We start from the raw sequence: 15,958 nt of genomic DNA on the forward strand, positions 1-15,958 counted from the left end.
ATCCCATGGATGGAGGAGCCTGGAAAGCTGCAGTCCATGGGGTCGCTGAGGGTCGGATACGACTGAGCGACTTCACTTTCACTTTTCACTTTCATGCACTGGAGAAGGAAATGGCAACCCACTCCAGTGTTCTTGCCTGGAGAATCCCAGGGACGGGGGAGCCTGGTGGGCTGCCGTCTATGGGGTCGCACAGAGTCGCACACGACTGAAGTGACTTAGCATCTTTGTTCATGGGGCAGTAACTAATTTGGTGGACGCTCCTCATTGAGAACACTAAGTCATCCTGAAATATTGGACGTGTCACTGTGCTGTATTCTTGGCCAGAGAAGCAGCATAAGTGGTTCCTGCTTTTTGGAAATTTGTCTGTCACAGAACTACACAGGCAAACTCGGGAAGAAGCATTATAGGAATAAAATCCAGGGACATAATTGCTGCAGCTCCTTGGACAATTCAGGTCAGAACTATCCAATATAAGACAGAGTTTGTAATATCCTATTTTAGGAATCTTTGAAATTGCCCAGATAGACTTCTGTCAGTAATTCCAGAGTCTGGAAATCAGGAAGCCCAGTGCCTCTGTCATCTCTCAAACTTGACCTAAATCTGAGTATTTTCAGACTGGCTAGACTATTGTTCAGCATAGTCCTATTACGCAATAGTGTACCGGTGTGATTCTAAGGTCTAAGTGCTACAGTCTGCAAAACCTTCCTACTTCAGGCCAGGTGGTGTGACACTGCTTCAGCAGTTTTCTCTCACTATTCCTCAAGGTGATCAAAATGTCACTTAGAGAAAACTTCTATCCTTGTCAGTGTATCTTGGGCCTCTGGCTTATCAGCCCCAGAAGTGAAAGCCTGCTTAATAATCTCAGCTACTGTTCACCAGTAACTCTATCAGAGGTAGCATAGCACAAAACTCAAGAGTTACAAGAATGCACTGAATCTAGCACAGCAATGGTTCTGGCTGCAGCAAGAGTAAAGAAATGTCTAACCAAGAAGAATATGTTTGAAAATCTCAGACAAAGTTTATTTTGCTATCTTTAAACCAGTGGTTCTCAAGCTTGGGTATACAGTAACACTTTTTTTTTGTAATTGGAGGATAATTGCTTTACAATGTTTTGTTAGTTTCTGCCATACAACAATGTCAATCAGTCGTTAAGTATCCATATGTCCCCTCCCTCTTGAATCTCCGTCCCACTCCCCACCCCATCCCACCACTCTAGGCTGTCACAGAGCACTGGGTTGAGCTCCGTGTGTTATACAGCAACTTCCCACTAGCTATCTGTTTTATATATGGTAATATAAATGTTTCAGTCCTACTCTCTCAGTTCATCCCACCCTCTCCTTTCCCTGCTGTGGCCACAAGTTTGTTCTCTCTGTCTGCCTCTCTATCCCTGCCCTGCAAATAGGCTCCTCAGTACTATTTTTCTAGATTCCATATATATGCATTAATATATGATATTTGTTTTTATCTTTCTGACTCATTTCACTCTGTGTAATAGACTCATCCATCTCACTAGAACTGACTCAAATTAATTCCTTTTTACAGCTACATAATATTCCATTGTACATACCTGTACTACTTCTTTATCCATTCATCTGTCAAAATGGAAATAAAAACAAAAAAAAACAAATGGGACCTAATTAAACTTAAAAGTTTTTGCACAGCAAAGAAAGCTAAAAACAAAATGAAAAGACAGTAGTGCTTCTAAGGAAATAGATTTTGGGGTTCCTGTGCCTAGAGATTCTGATTGGAGTGAGGAGTGGAGCCTGGGCACCGATAGGTTTAAAAAGTTCCACCAGTGATTTATATCCAGCCATGCTTGAGAATACCTATACAAGCTGCTAGATTGAGGCACTCATTTTTTAACAGGGGAAATCAACTCTGCAACACAAATCACTAACAATACAAAGACTGGAAACAGAGGGAAAGCTTCCATATAATTTGTGAGAACAGATTTTTTTAAAGCCAAAAAATAATTCATGGGTAATAAATATTCCAAAAACTATTTAGTAGACTAAATTTAAAAGCCAGGTTCACAACTAGGTTTAATTCCAGTTGATTAAGTAAATATTGCCCAAAAAACCTATTACCTTTTGACAACCACTCCAAACTAATGAAATCTCTGGTGCTATCTTGACTTGTTTTGTGTCCTTCTTAACTAAAAGCAGATTTCTATTTGAGCATTATTGAGAGTTATTCTCTGAGGCTTTCCCCAAGACTTGCAACAGAATCACCTGGAGTCCTGGTGAAAACACAGATTCCCGGGTCACACCCCAAACTTCCTCTAGGCTCCCTCCTGTAACAATTCTGAAGCCAGCGCTAGTTACACTTGAAACTACGTTGTATCTCCTGTTACAGAACATCTCAAACTCTCAAGCTCTGCTATTAGTTCAGTTTGCCATGATAGCTAAATGAAGCTGAGTCCATTTTAAGGTATTCTGAAAGAGTCTCAATTCTCTTTATTGAGATTTTACCAAATTCTTATATTTTGTGACATAAAATGATTAGTGCCTGGACCTTGGAAAACTGTTGTTGCACAGAGTTTTTCTATGGGGTGATATTTGCTATAGTGGAATATGACCTCGTTTTTAACTGAATTAGTGAGGTACCCTCAGAACACTCTACCAACAACAGCCATCTTGCTCAAAAATGACTTGATTTGCCACATTAGAAATATGGAATCCGATGTGTAAGTCTGAAATCTAACTTCCTTCTGCTCTGACACTTTTAAAAATATATTTCACAGCATTAAATGGAGGAGAAATTTTTATCACCTCATAAACTTGTAGCTTTATCCACTGGGTAAAATAAGGACAATTTTCACTGATATTTAACTAGCATCAGTAATTTAAATTTTTAACTAGAAAAAAAGCATTTATTTTATCTTGTGAATATCATCATTACAAAAAGATGCATCAAGAAACAAAATAAATTCTTGCTGGAGGATAAAAATTGGAAAAAAAAAAAAGGAACATCCAGGCTGTCATTCATTTTCTGTTTCTGTCTGCTCGCCTCACAGGTATAACCTGGCTATTCTGTCTCAGGAAATGGAAATGTTAGTATCTGATATAAATCAGGCGTTAGCTTATGCAATCCCCCTTCCCCATTTCCCCAACCCGAAATTGCTTAGTAAGAGATTTAGGTATATTTGAAAAGAAAAGAAGAAGATAAGATATAAATAGCCAAGTCTCCAAAAAATCCACCCATTGCTCCATGATAATCAGAACCTCCACAGGACTGTTTTATGATTGCTAATTATGTTTTCATCTCTCTAGCAATAAATAGCTTCTCTAAACTTCATTTATTTCATTCATGAAGACCCACTGATTACCCAAGATTCTAGTCCCTGTCTATCGTATAAATCTAGCCAGGATAACGATTTTCTGTCTGTATCTTTGTTTTAATAGCTGCTATCTTTTCTCCACTTTACAGTGTAAACGTGTGTAGATTTAGCCTAAAACACTGGACATTTTAAGATAAGTTTACATTCTTTACATTCTTTATATTATCTGTCAGTTCAGTTCAGTTTAGTCGCTCAGTCATGTCTGACTCTTTGCGATCCCGTGGACTGCAGTATGCCAGGCATCAGTCCTTCCAATGAATATTCAGGACTAATTTCCTTTAGGATTGACTGGTTTGATCTCCCTGCAGTCCAAGGGACTCTCAAGAGTCTTCTCCAACACCACAGTTCAAAAGCATCAATTCTTCAGCACTCAGCTTTCTTTTTTTTTTTTTCTTTTTTTTTTAATTTTTATTTTTTTAATTTTATTTTATTTTTAAACTTTACATAATTGTATTAGTTTTGCCAAATATCAAAATGAATCCGCCACAGGCATACATGTGTTCCCCATCCTGAACCCTCCTCCCTCCTCCCTCCCCATACCATCCCTCTGGGTTGTCCCAGTGCACTAGCCCCAAGCATCCAGTATAGTGCATCGAACCTGGACTGGCATTCTCATTTCATATATGATATTATACATGTTTCAATGCCATTCTCCCAAATCATTCCACCCTCTCCCTCTCCCACAGAGTCCAAAAGACTGTTCTATACATCAGTGTCTCTTTTGCTGTCTCGTACACAGGGTTATTGTTACCATCTTTCTAAATTCCATATATATGTGTTATTATACTGTATTGGTGTTTTTCCTTCTGGCTTACTTCACTCTGTATAATAGGTTCCAGTTTCATCCACCTCATTAGAACTGATTCAAATGTATTCTTTTTAATGGCTGAGTAATACTCCATTGTGTATATGTACCATAGCTTTCTTATCCATTCATCTGCTGATGGACATCTAGGTTGCTTCCAAGTCCTGGCTATTATAAACAGTGCTGCGATGAACATTGGGGTACACGTGTCTCTTTCCCTTCTGGTTTCCTCAGTGTGTATGCCCAGCAGTGGGATTGCTGGATCATATAGTCCAACTCTCACAACCATACATGACTAGTGGAAAAAGCATAGCTTTGACTAGATGAACCTTTCTTGGCAAAGTAATATCTCTGCTTTTTAATGTGCTGTCTAGGTTGGTCATAGCTTTTCTTCCAAGGAGCAAGTGTCTTTTAATTTCATGGCTGCAGTCACCATCTGCAGTGATTTTGGAACCCAAAAAATAAAGTCTGTCACTGTTCCCATTGTTTCCCCTTCTATTTGCCATGAAGTGATGGGACCAGATACCATGATCTTCGTTTTCTGAATGTTGAGCTTTAAGTCAGCTTTTTCACTCTCCTCTTTCACTTTTATCAAGAGGCTCTTTAATTCTTCTTTGCTTTCTGCCATAAGGGTGGTGTCATCTGTGTATCTGAGATTATTGATATTTCTCCCATCAATCTTGATTGGGCTTCCCTGGTGGCTCAGAGGTTAAAGCGTCTGCCTGGAATGCAGAAGACCTGGGTTTGATCCCTGGGTCAGGAAGATCCCCAGGAGAAGGAAATGGAAACTCACTCTAGTACTCTTGCCTGGAGAATTCCATGGAGGGAAGAGCCTGGTAGGCTACAGTCCATGGAGTTGCGAAGAGTAGGACACGACTGAGCAACTTTCCTTTCACTTTCTAATCTTGAGTCCAGCTTGTGATTCATCCAGCCTGGCATTTTGTATACTGTACTCTGCATATAAGTTAAATAAGCAGGGTGACAAATATATTATCTATAATATTATCTATAAAGATTTATAAGTATTCCTTTTAATGTTCTATATAGTATTTCATACTTAAAATGTGATATGCCCATCTATACCTCCCCACCTTAAGAAATAAAACATTATTAATACAGACGCCATGGACCCCTTCCAACAAGTTAATTCTTTAGATGGAGATACCACACTTAGCAAGCTTAGGCACAAAGGAGAGAGAATGATTTATGGAGAAAAACACCGTATGTATGCATATAATAGAAAACACAAGCATAATTTTTACTAAATAAAATGTTTAGAAGTTCCAAACTGATAAAAGAATAACAGGGCTGGAAATCCCATGTGTTCAACTTCTGTGATTCCATTCCATGTGGTTCAACTCCTATCCCACAAAGAGTCAGACATGACTGGGCAACTGAACAACAACAGCAACAACTCCTATGCAGGTAACTTTTAGAAGACTACATAAGTATTGTGCAACAGAAATAAGGAAAGGAATCAAGTCTCATTCATTCAACAAAAATACTATGTGAAACCTGGCTTTTAACTCATTTTAAGTTAAATTTAAGGCATCACAATTCAAAATAAAAAGTTTTATGTTACAAGTGAGGCATGTTCACTGTAAGAAAGAAGGAACACCAATTCTTGATGAGATCAGAGAAAACTTTCTGCAAGAAGCAATTCCTGAACTGAATTTCAGAGCACCAGTAAAAGCCAGCAGAGGGTGAGCATAAAGGTGTTTAATTTGACTGGCTGTGAAAGGAGAAGGAAGGTGACTGAAAGATGGGGAAAAGATCAGAATGCAAGGATGGCAAATGACCTTCCTCTCTTTTCTAGTCAGTCATGGGATTCAACTCTATCCTTGTGAGAAGAATCAAGACCAAATCCCAGTTCCTCCACTTACCAGCTGTAGAAACCTGGAGAGTTTATCTCTTGGAAGGTACTGAATAAATGATTGCACAGTGTTCTCATCTGTAAAATGGAAATACAATGGCAATACAACTACTTGCCTCTTACAGCTATTAATAGCTAATTAAACAATATAAAGTGTTTAAGCAGACTTTCTCAATGGTTCAGCAGGTAAAGAACCTGCCAAGAGGGAGGCACAGTAGACACGGGTTCGACCCCTGAGTCAGGAAGATCCCTTGAAGGAGGAAATGGAAACCCACTCGGGTATTCTTGCCTGAAAAATCCCATGGACAGAGGAGACTGGTGGGCTACAGCTCATGGGGTCACACAGACTAGGCCATAACTGAGCAACTAAGCAAGCAAGCTTTCAAAGTGTTTAAAGAATGTTTGTCATGTAAGAAATGCTAAATAAATGTTAGCCATTATTAACAGTATTCTTCTAAACATGGATAAAATTCTTAAAGGAATACCAGACCACTTTATCTGTCTCCTGAGAAACCTATATGCAGGTCAAGATGCAACAGTTAGAACCAGACATGGAACAGTGAACTGGTTCAAAATTGGAAAAGGAGTATTTCAAGACTATATGTTGTCACCCTTTTTATTTAACTTGTATGCATAGTTCATCATGGAAAATGCTGGGCTGGATGAATCACAAACTGAAATCAATTGCTGGGAGAAATGTCAACCTCAGATATTCAGGTGACACCACACTTATGGCAGAAAGTGAAGAGGAACTCAAGAGCCTCTTGATTTAGACGAAAGAGGAGAGTGACAAAGCTGTCTTAAAACTCAACATTCAAAAAATTAAGATCATGACATCTGATTCCATCACTTCATGGCAAATAGATAGGGAAAAAGTGGAAATAGTGGCAGATATTATTTTCTTGGGCTCCAAAATCATTGTGGATGGTGACTGCAGCCATGAAATTAATAGATGATTGCTCCTTGGAAAAAAAGCTATGACATATCTAGACAGTGTATTAAAAAGCAGAAACATCACTTTGCCGACAAAGGTCCTTATAGTCAAAGCTGTGATTTTTCCAGTAGTCGTGTACAGTTGAGAGTTGGATCATAAAGAAGTCTGAACACTGAAGAATTGATGCTTTTGAATTGTGGTGCTGTAAAAGACTCCTGAGAGTCCCTTGAAAAACAAGGAGATCAAACCAGTCAATCCTAAAGGAAATCAACCCTGACTATTCATTGGAAGGACTGACGCTGAAGCTCCAATACCTGATGCAAAGTGCCAACTCATTGGGAAAGACCCTGATGCTGGGAAAGATTGACAGCAAGAGGAGAATGGAATGATGACAGAGAATGAGATGGTTGGACAGCATCATCAATGGACATAAGTTTGAGCAAACTCTTGGAGACAGTGAAGGACAGGGAAGCCTGGTGTGCTACAGTCCATGGGGTCATAGAGTCAGACAGAACTGAGTGGCTGAACAAAAACAATGGTACTTCAGCCAATCAGAATTGGCACCTGGGGGAACCTTTCATCTCTCTCTGGTACCTGACACAACTCCGATTTCGAGCTCTGCATCCTTGTGCCACTCACCTATACTGATTCTTAATTACATTTAAGCAAGTTTTCTGTGATTTAAAAGACCCTCTCAGTCCCCAACACCAAGTCACACACACAAAAAACTAGCTGCTGGCACACATAAAATATTTTCTTGATGATTTAGAGATTGTTTTCATTGATTTTTTCTTTGTAACTTTAAATAAAACACATCATACTCTAAGTAGTTTGGACTTTTGTCCCTCTGATGGATTACTTCTTACTCACACTCAAGTATATGACATTTTTATGACTTTATCTCCCAAGTTGCTGAACTATATGTCTACCACCTTTCCATTCCTAGGCAGAAGAGCTTAGCATCCTTTATGAAGATGTAATATTGGCATATGTGGTTTCCACCAAATAATTCTTAAAAATTCTCAAGACCAAATCCTGAGCCAGGGATGCTCTTCATGCATGCATTCATTCCCACTTAGAAACACCTCTGAGGTTCTCAACAACTGGATGCTAAGGACATAACACCAAGCAAGCAGGCATGGTTTCCACCAGAGAAAAACTTGCTATCCTCTGCCCATCTTTCAAGCCCTACCCTCTAGGCTGAGAAACTTTGTTAGCCCTAGAATGGAGACTGTTGGTGCCCCAAGATACCCCTGGATCCCTTTCACTAGCTCTGTGTTCCCACTCCCATCCCCAGCCTCCACTCCCTCTGTAATAATCTTCAGAGATTATTTTGAAACTGGAGCCATCTCACTTATATAAAATCCAAAATGCCTGAGAGTGACACCACCCTGTTGGGAAGCCCATAGTCAATGACTAACAACTCCTTTGCTTTAAAATGTGACAAACTCTGCAGTGTAATTTACAGTACAGTATTCCCCATAGATCGGGCTGAGTCTGTTGCTTGAAATCCCACCCTTGCTTGGCTCTTATTAGTTCTTCCTTATGGATATTTCCTTTATAAATCACTAACACCTGAGTGCCTGGTTCAGGCTCTGCTTCTGGAAGGACTCAACCTATAGCCACCTGTCTGCTTATTGTTAAGCTATAGCATTTATCACACTATTTTACTTAGTGTGAGTCAAGTGATATAATCTATATTGCCAGTTGCAAGAGGATGGAAACCATGATTCATTCATCTTTGAAACCCCCGGGTCATCACACACAGTTGGAGCTCAGTAAATTTCTGGTGAACTAACTCAAGTTGAAATGCCTCTGGCATGTCTCACCACCCCATCTCCACCCTTCACCAGCCATTTCTCTGATCTTATCCCTACCTTTCTGTCTCTTGATAACTCATCTCCAGCCACACTGGCCTTCTTAATTGTTCCGCAAATATATGAAATCCACTCTTGTCTCTGATTGGAATACTTGGCCACGACCCCCTACCCCTCACCCTCACCTTGCCTCTGCAGGGCCCACCTCCCTCACTAAATTCAGGTCTCTGCTCAAGAGACTTCTTGTCAGAGAGGCCTTCCCTGGTCAGATGATCCAAAGCACCCACTCCCTACCACAACTGTGACTCTCTAATGCCGACTTTCTCTACCAGCATTCCATGAAGGTATTAAGTCCCATAGAAAATGAATTCAGTGACTGTTTTCTCCCATCTCCCAAGGATGGTACCAGCTGGTATCATTCTACTTGCATAGGGGAGAAGTTAATTCATCGTATTTAAAGGGTACCTTTGGGCACCAGAGCTTAATCCTCTGGTGGAAGTGGTAGAAAAGGGCTGTTCTAAACTAGTGCCCTACACACACACACACACACACACACACACACACACACATTTTCTTTTTAGCTCTTATCAACAGCTGACAAATTATTTCTTTGTCTCCCTACCTTACCCCTCACTAGAATATAAGGACATGGATTTTGATTCAGTCTCTGTTTATCACAATTGCCTAGAACTGGTATATAACAGACACACAAAAAGCATTATTTGAATAAACTTCACAGGATGTGTGCATGCCTGTGTGCTATCACTTCAGTCGTATCCAATTCTTTGCAAACCTATAGACTATAGCCCACCAGGCTCCTCTGTCCAAAGGATTCTCCAGGCAAGACTACTGGAATGAGTTGCCATGCCCTATTCCATGGAATCTTCCCCATCCAGAGATTGAACCTGCATCTCCTGTGGCTACTGCATTGCAGGCAGATTCCTTACTGCTGAGCCACCAGGGAAGCCCAGTTTCACAGGATAGATTTGTGTTATAACTTTTCATATGAAAACTTTCCACAGTAAAAGGATTTCATGTTTAAACTTCCCCATGTTGAAAAAATGTATTTTATAGATTACTCAAGTGAAATGAGAATATACAGAAGAACTGTACAAAAAAAGGTCTTAATGACTCACATAACCATGATGGTGTGATTGCTTACCTAGAGCTAGACATCCTGGGCTGTGAAGCCAAGTGAACCATAAGAAGCATTACTACAAACAAAGCTAGTGGAGGTGGTGGAATTTCAGCTGAGCTATTTCAAATCCTGAAAGATGATGCTGTTAAAGTGCTGCACTTAGTGTGCCAGCAAATTTGGAAAACTTAGCAGTGGCCACAGGACTGGAAAAGGTCAGTTTTCATTCCAGTCCCAAAGAAGGGCAATGCCAAAGAATGCTCAAACTACTACACAATTGATCTTATTTCACATGCTAGTAAACTAATGCTCAAAATCCTTCAAGCCAGGCTTCAACAGTACATGAACCAAGGACATCCAGATGTACAAGCTGAATTTAGAAAAGGCAGAGGAACCAGAGATCAAATTGCCAATATCCATTGGATCATAGGAAAAGCAAGGAAATTCCAGAAAAACATCTACTTCTATTTTATTGACTGCACTAAAGCCTTTGACTGTGTGAATCACAACAAACTGTGGAAAATTCTTTGAGAGATGGGAATACCCAATCATGTTACCTGCCTCCTAAGAAACCTGTATGCAGCTCAAGAAGCAACAGTTAGAACCAGACATGGAACAACAAACCAGTTCCAAAGGAGTACTTCAAGGCTGTATATTGCCTATTAAACTTATTTAACTTATATGCAGAGTAAATAATGCAAAATCCTGAGCTTGATGAATCATGAGCTAGAATCAAGATTGCCAGGAGAAATATCAATAACCTCAGATATGCAGCTGATACCACCCTCATGACAGAAAATGAAGAGGGACGAAAGAGCCTCTTGATGACGGTGAAAGAGCAGAGTGAAAAAACTGGCTTAAAACTCAACATTCAAAAAGATATAAAGAACAGAGTTTTGGACTCTGTGGGAGAAGGCAAGGATGGGATGATTTGAGAGAATAGCATTGAAACATGTATATTATCATATGTAAAATAGATCACCAGTCCAAGTTTGATGCACCAGTACAAGCCAGTGCACTTGGACAACCCGGAGGGATGGGATGGGGAAGAAGGTGGGAGAGGGGTTTGGGATGGGGGACACATGTACACCTATGGCTGATTCATGTCAATGTATGGCAAAAAAACACAATATTGTAAAGTAATTAGCCTCCAATTAAAATTAATTAGTTAAAAAAACTTGGATTGTTGCATCTGGTCCCATCACTTCCTGGTAAATGGGGAAAAATGGAAACAGTGAGAAACTTTATTTTCTTGGGCTCCAAAATCACTGCAGATGGTGACTGCAGCCATAAAATTAAAAGATGCTTGCTCCTTGGAAGAAAAGCTATGACAAACCTAGACAGCATATTAAAAAGCAGAGACGTTACTTTGCCAGCAAAGGTCCTTAGAGTCAAACCTATGGTTTTTTCAGTACAGATGTGAGAGTTGGACTACAAAGAAGGCTGAGCACTGAAGAATTAATGCTTTTGAACTGTGGTGCTCTTGAGAGTCCCTTGGACAGCAAGGAGATCAAACCAGTCAATCCTAAAGGAAATCAATCCTAAATATTCATTGGAGGGACTGATACTGAAGCTGAAGCTCCAATACTTTCACTATCTGATGTGAAGTGCCAACTCATTGGAAAAGACTCTGATGCTGGAAAAGATTGACATGAGGAGAATAGTATACAGAGGATGAGATGGTTGGATGGCATCATCGATCAATGGACTTGAGTTTGAGCAAACTCTGGGAGACAGTGAGGGCCAGGGAAGCCTGGAGTGCTGCAGCCCACAGGATCACAGAGTTGGACATGACTAAGTCAACTGAAGAACAGCAACAGGTGAAATGTTGAGAAGTTAAATGAGGAAGCCGAAGAATTTATCTAAATAATAATAATGGGAGGCTTTAATCATCCAAACACAAAGTAATGAAAGTCACTCAGTCATGTCCAATTCTCCAGTCCATGAAATTCTCCAGGCCAGGATACTAGAGTGGGTAGCTGGTTCCTTCTCCAGGGAATCTCCCAACCCAGGCATTGAACCCAGGTCTCCGACATTGCAGGTGGATTCTTTACCAGCTGAGCCACTAGGGAAGCCCAAGAATGCTGAGTGGATAGCCTATCTCTTCTCCAGTGGATCTTCCCAACCCAGGAATCAAACTAGGGTCTCCTGAATTGCAGACAGATTCTTTACCAGCTGAGTTATCAAAACACAAAGTAACCAACTGCTCAATCAGAATGGGAGATGGGGGTGAGGGTAGAAGGCTGGATGTTAATAAATTGAGGACCGCTTTCTAAATGCCACAAGGAAGGGAAATGGAGAGAACTTTCATCCTAAACAGGATCAGAAATGGACCCTAGAGATTGCTGTGGGTGAGACACTTGGCAAAAATTAATAACATAATTAAATTTCACATCCTCATGGGACAGGTGAAAACCAAGAATCCCATTCCATACACTCTAGATTTTTTTTTTAAAGGGAAATGTGATAAATGCAGGCCCCATTTAGGAGACAGTTGAAAGGAAGGACTTTAAAAAGTCAATAACCCACAAGAAAGACTATACTCTTTTGTTGCTGTTTGCTTTTCATGAAAAGCATTTAACCAAGGAACCAAAATAAGAATTAGAGGTAAGAGCTAAAAAGAGAACTTCTAGTTCCATATAAATTATCAGAGATAAAATAGGGCACTTCCCCTAAATTGGTAAGGGCATTAGTGTAAAGTAAATAAAGAAACCAATCAATTATAAATTAGAATAATAACTACAACAAAAACACTTTGACGAGCACCTTACAAATGTCTCTGAAACCAATAAAAGGAGCTTATTTTAACATGTCAAGGGAGGAAGTCACTCAAGAATAAGTGGAATCCTTTGATCTTGGTGAGATAAAGGATTTGTTCAAGAATGGAATGGAGCATTATTTCATAGGCTGAATTATTTGCTGCAAATTAAGATACTGAAAGAGTAATATAGTGACTTCCTTCACTAGACTATCCACAAAGACAGGCAAGTTAGAATTATTCGACTGTAACAGTGACCATGTAAACAAAACACTGCACGAAGTTGAACAAAATCAATGTGCACAAACCATAAGGACTGAGAGAGAATCTGCTCACTGAAAGCGCTGACTTGTATAACTGAAGGGGTGAAATATGTAACTGTTACCCATTCTTACAAAAAAACTCAGAAGAGACCTGAGAAAAGATAATCCCAAACAAAATTTACTTTGGCTTAAATATTCAAATACTTTGAACCTCAATTATAGTCTCCTGACTTTGCCTGACTTAAAATAACTTAATGAAATGGCTATTTGATTAAAGCTGATAAGAATTATATATAACCCTGTCCTTTCTGTTGTTTCTTATCTCTTTTGACATCAACTGTGCTGTGCTGTGCTTAGTCGCTCAGTCGTGTCTGACTCTTTGCAACCCGGTGAATTGTAACCCGCCAGGAACCTCTGTCCATGGGGATTCTCCAGGCAAGAATACTGGACTGGGTTGCCATGTCCTCCTCCGGGGATCTTCCCAACCCAGGGATTGAACCCAGGTCTCCCGTATTGCATACACTGACATTAACTACCACTTGTGACTTTCTTGGCCAATTACACCTAAAGTTACAACTTTAAAACAAACTGAAAACCTGGCATATAATAAACATTCAGTAAGTGTTACCTGCTTTAAAATGAAATTTTTTTCAGTAGATAAATGAAAATATAAACATAAAAATAAAATAAGTTAAGACTTGTTTGTTTCTCCCTCTCTCCTGCCTTTATTTGCCTTTTTTTTTTTTAATACTGAGATTTCCCTGGAATTCCATCAGCCATCTCCTGCTCCATCAGCAACAGTCCTCTGACAAAAGTTACTACTAATAAAGGGTCCCCAAACGTGACCCTCATATATTCCTATAACTATTTTTGCTAAAGAGCTTATATGGCTCAAACTTCTGAGATCTCAAACCATTAGGGTTGCTATTCAGGTCTTCTGTTTTCAAAGACTTTTTTCTTTTTTTAAACAGATTCATTTCCTCTTGGCTAGAGCCCTCCCTGCAGTGTGACGATTACCTTCCTAAGGTTAGAAACCATTTCAAAGAGGAATCTGGACCCAGTCCTGTGCTTCTGCCAAGGATTTTGATATCCATAGTCCTAAATCTCTCTTCTCTGTCACATATCATTTTAACACACATTTTCTATTAAAACCTCAAGCTGGGACTAATGCTTTCCACCTCAGAGAGATCATTTGAAATGAGCTGCAGAAAAGTGCTTTACTAATCTCCTTCAATTTGCTCCTATGCTATGCTTCTGCTCTAGGTAATGGCCATTACCAAGACTCCCCTCTCCTATCTAAATTCAGAGCCTCTTCTCTGAGCCCCCACAGCTACTTGGCACATCCGCTAATATGGCTTCAATCAAAATGTATCAAACTTGGCCATTCAGTATCTCATGACCCCTACTAGACTAAGTTCTGTGAGGGCAACTTATTTCTATCTTGTCCTTCATTGGACAAGACAATTGCCCTTAGAACAATGCCTGAAATAGAATAAGTACTCAATAATCATTTATTATTATTTCAAGAGAGTTATTTATTATTATAGAAAGAGAGTTCCAGAAAAACATCTATTTCTGCTTTATTGACTATGTCAAAGCTTTTGACTATGTGGATCACAATAAACTGTGGAAAATTCTTCAAAAGATGGGAATACCAGACCACCTGACCTGCCTTTTGAGAAACCTATATGCAGGTCAGGAAGCAACAGTTAGAACTGGACATGGGGCCTCCCTCCTGGCTGGGTCCGCCGCGCAGGCCCAGAGCGAGAGGCCGCGTCGGGGGGAAGGCGGCGCCCAGCCAGTGGGGCCCGCGGCGGGATATTCCTGGGCGGCGAAGGCGGTATGGAGTGTGTATGGGGGAAGGGACGTCACGCTCCTGACTTTCTGCTTCCCGTCTTCCTTTCTTCCCGGCTGGAGCCGTGGCGTGCTCCCCCGGGGTGGGTGAGGAAGAGCCGGGTGCGGGGATCGTGGGCCTTCTAGGGGCAGAGGGTCCCGACGGGGAGGGAGGCCTCTGACCCGGACCCTGCTCCCTCCCATTCTTAGAGGACGGCTCCGCTCTCTGGGGCCTCTGAGACCCCGCGCCCCCGGCTCGCTCTCACCTGCTTTTTCTGGGGCTGGGGCGGGCTGCCGCCAGGCTTCACGAGGTGGCCTAGGCCGATCAGTCTGGCACGGCTCCTCCGGTTTGTCTTATTTCTCTCGTTCTCCCTTTCCTTTCCCTACTTGGGTCTTGAGATGACTTTGTGACTCTTTTGCCAGGCGCTTCTCTGGTGTGGAGAGTGAGTCCACCGCTTTCACAGTCATGCCGATGAGTGGCTCCCCTGGCTCCAGGGGTTCCCTGGTTTCTCATTTCACCCGAGGCTGCATCTGCCAGGGATTAAGACTGGAAAGATGAGAGAGAGAGAGGGGTGTGTGTGTGTGTCTGCGCGTGTGCGTAACTCCTGTGTGTTACCTACAAAATAGACGACAAAGGCATACAGAATACCAACTTGTTCGTTTAATTATGGGCTCATGGAAGGCTTTCTTCAAGCTTGAGAACAAGCTTGCGGACAGAAGGGAAATACTGCTTTACGTGGTGGACAGTAAATGAACTTTGCCACCCTAAGAGATTGATGGAATTTATAAAGAGGTTAATAAGACAGCATATGATGGAGTCTCTTTGGGTTACTGGGGGAAAGCTGGAAGTTAGCAGATACTTGTGGGGTTGCTGGACAGAAAATGGGCACTGCCTATTTGGTTGTGGTTGGTTAGTGTGTCTTCTCTCTGCTGGGTTTTTCAAGGGCTCATTAGTAGCTTGTGGAAGGCACTGGTAAGGTTTACATGAAATTCAAACTGAATTCCCATTCCAGCTGTGCCATTGGTTAGTTGGAAATCAATTTAGTGGAGAAAAAATGAGAAAAAAAAAAAAAAAGAACTGGACATGGAACAACAGACTGGTTCCAAATAGGAAAAGGAGTACGTCAAGGCTGTATATTGTCACCCTGCTTATTTAACTTATATGCAGAATACATCATGAGAAACGCTGGGCTGGAAGAA

The sequence above is a fragment of the Bos indicus genome, chromosome 1 (assembly GCF_029378745.1).
Source record: "Bos indicus isolate NIAB-ARS_2022 breed Sahiwal x Tharparkar chromosome 1, NIAB-ARS_B.indTharparkar_mat_pri_1.0, whole genome shotgun sequence".
NCBI classification, from domain to species: Eukaryota; Metazoa; Chordata; class Mammalia; order Artiodactyla; family Bovidae; genus Bos; species Bos indicus.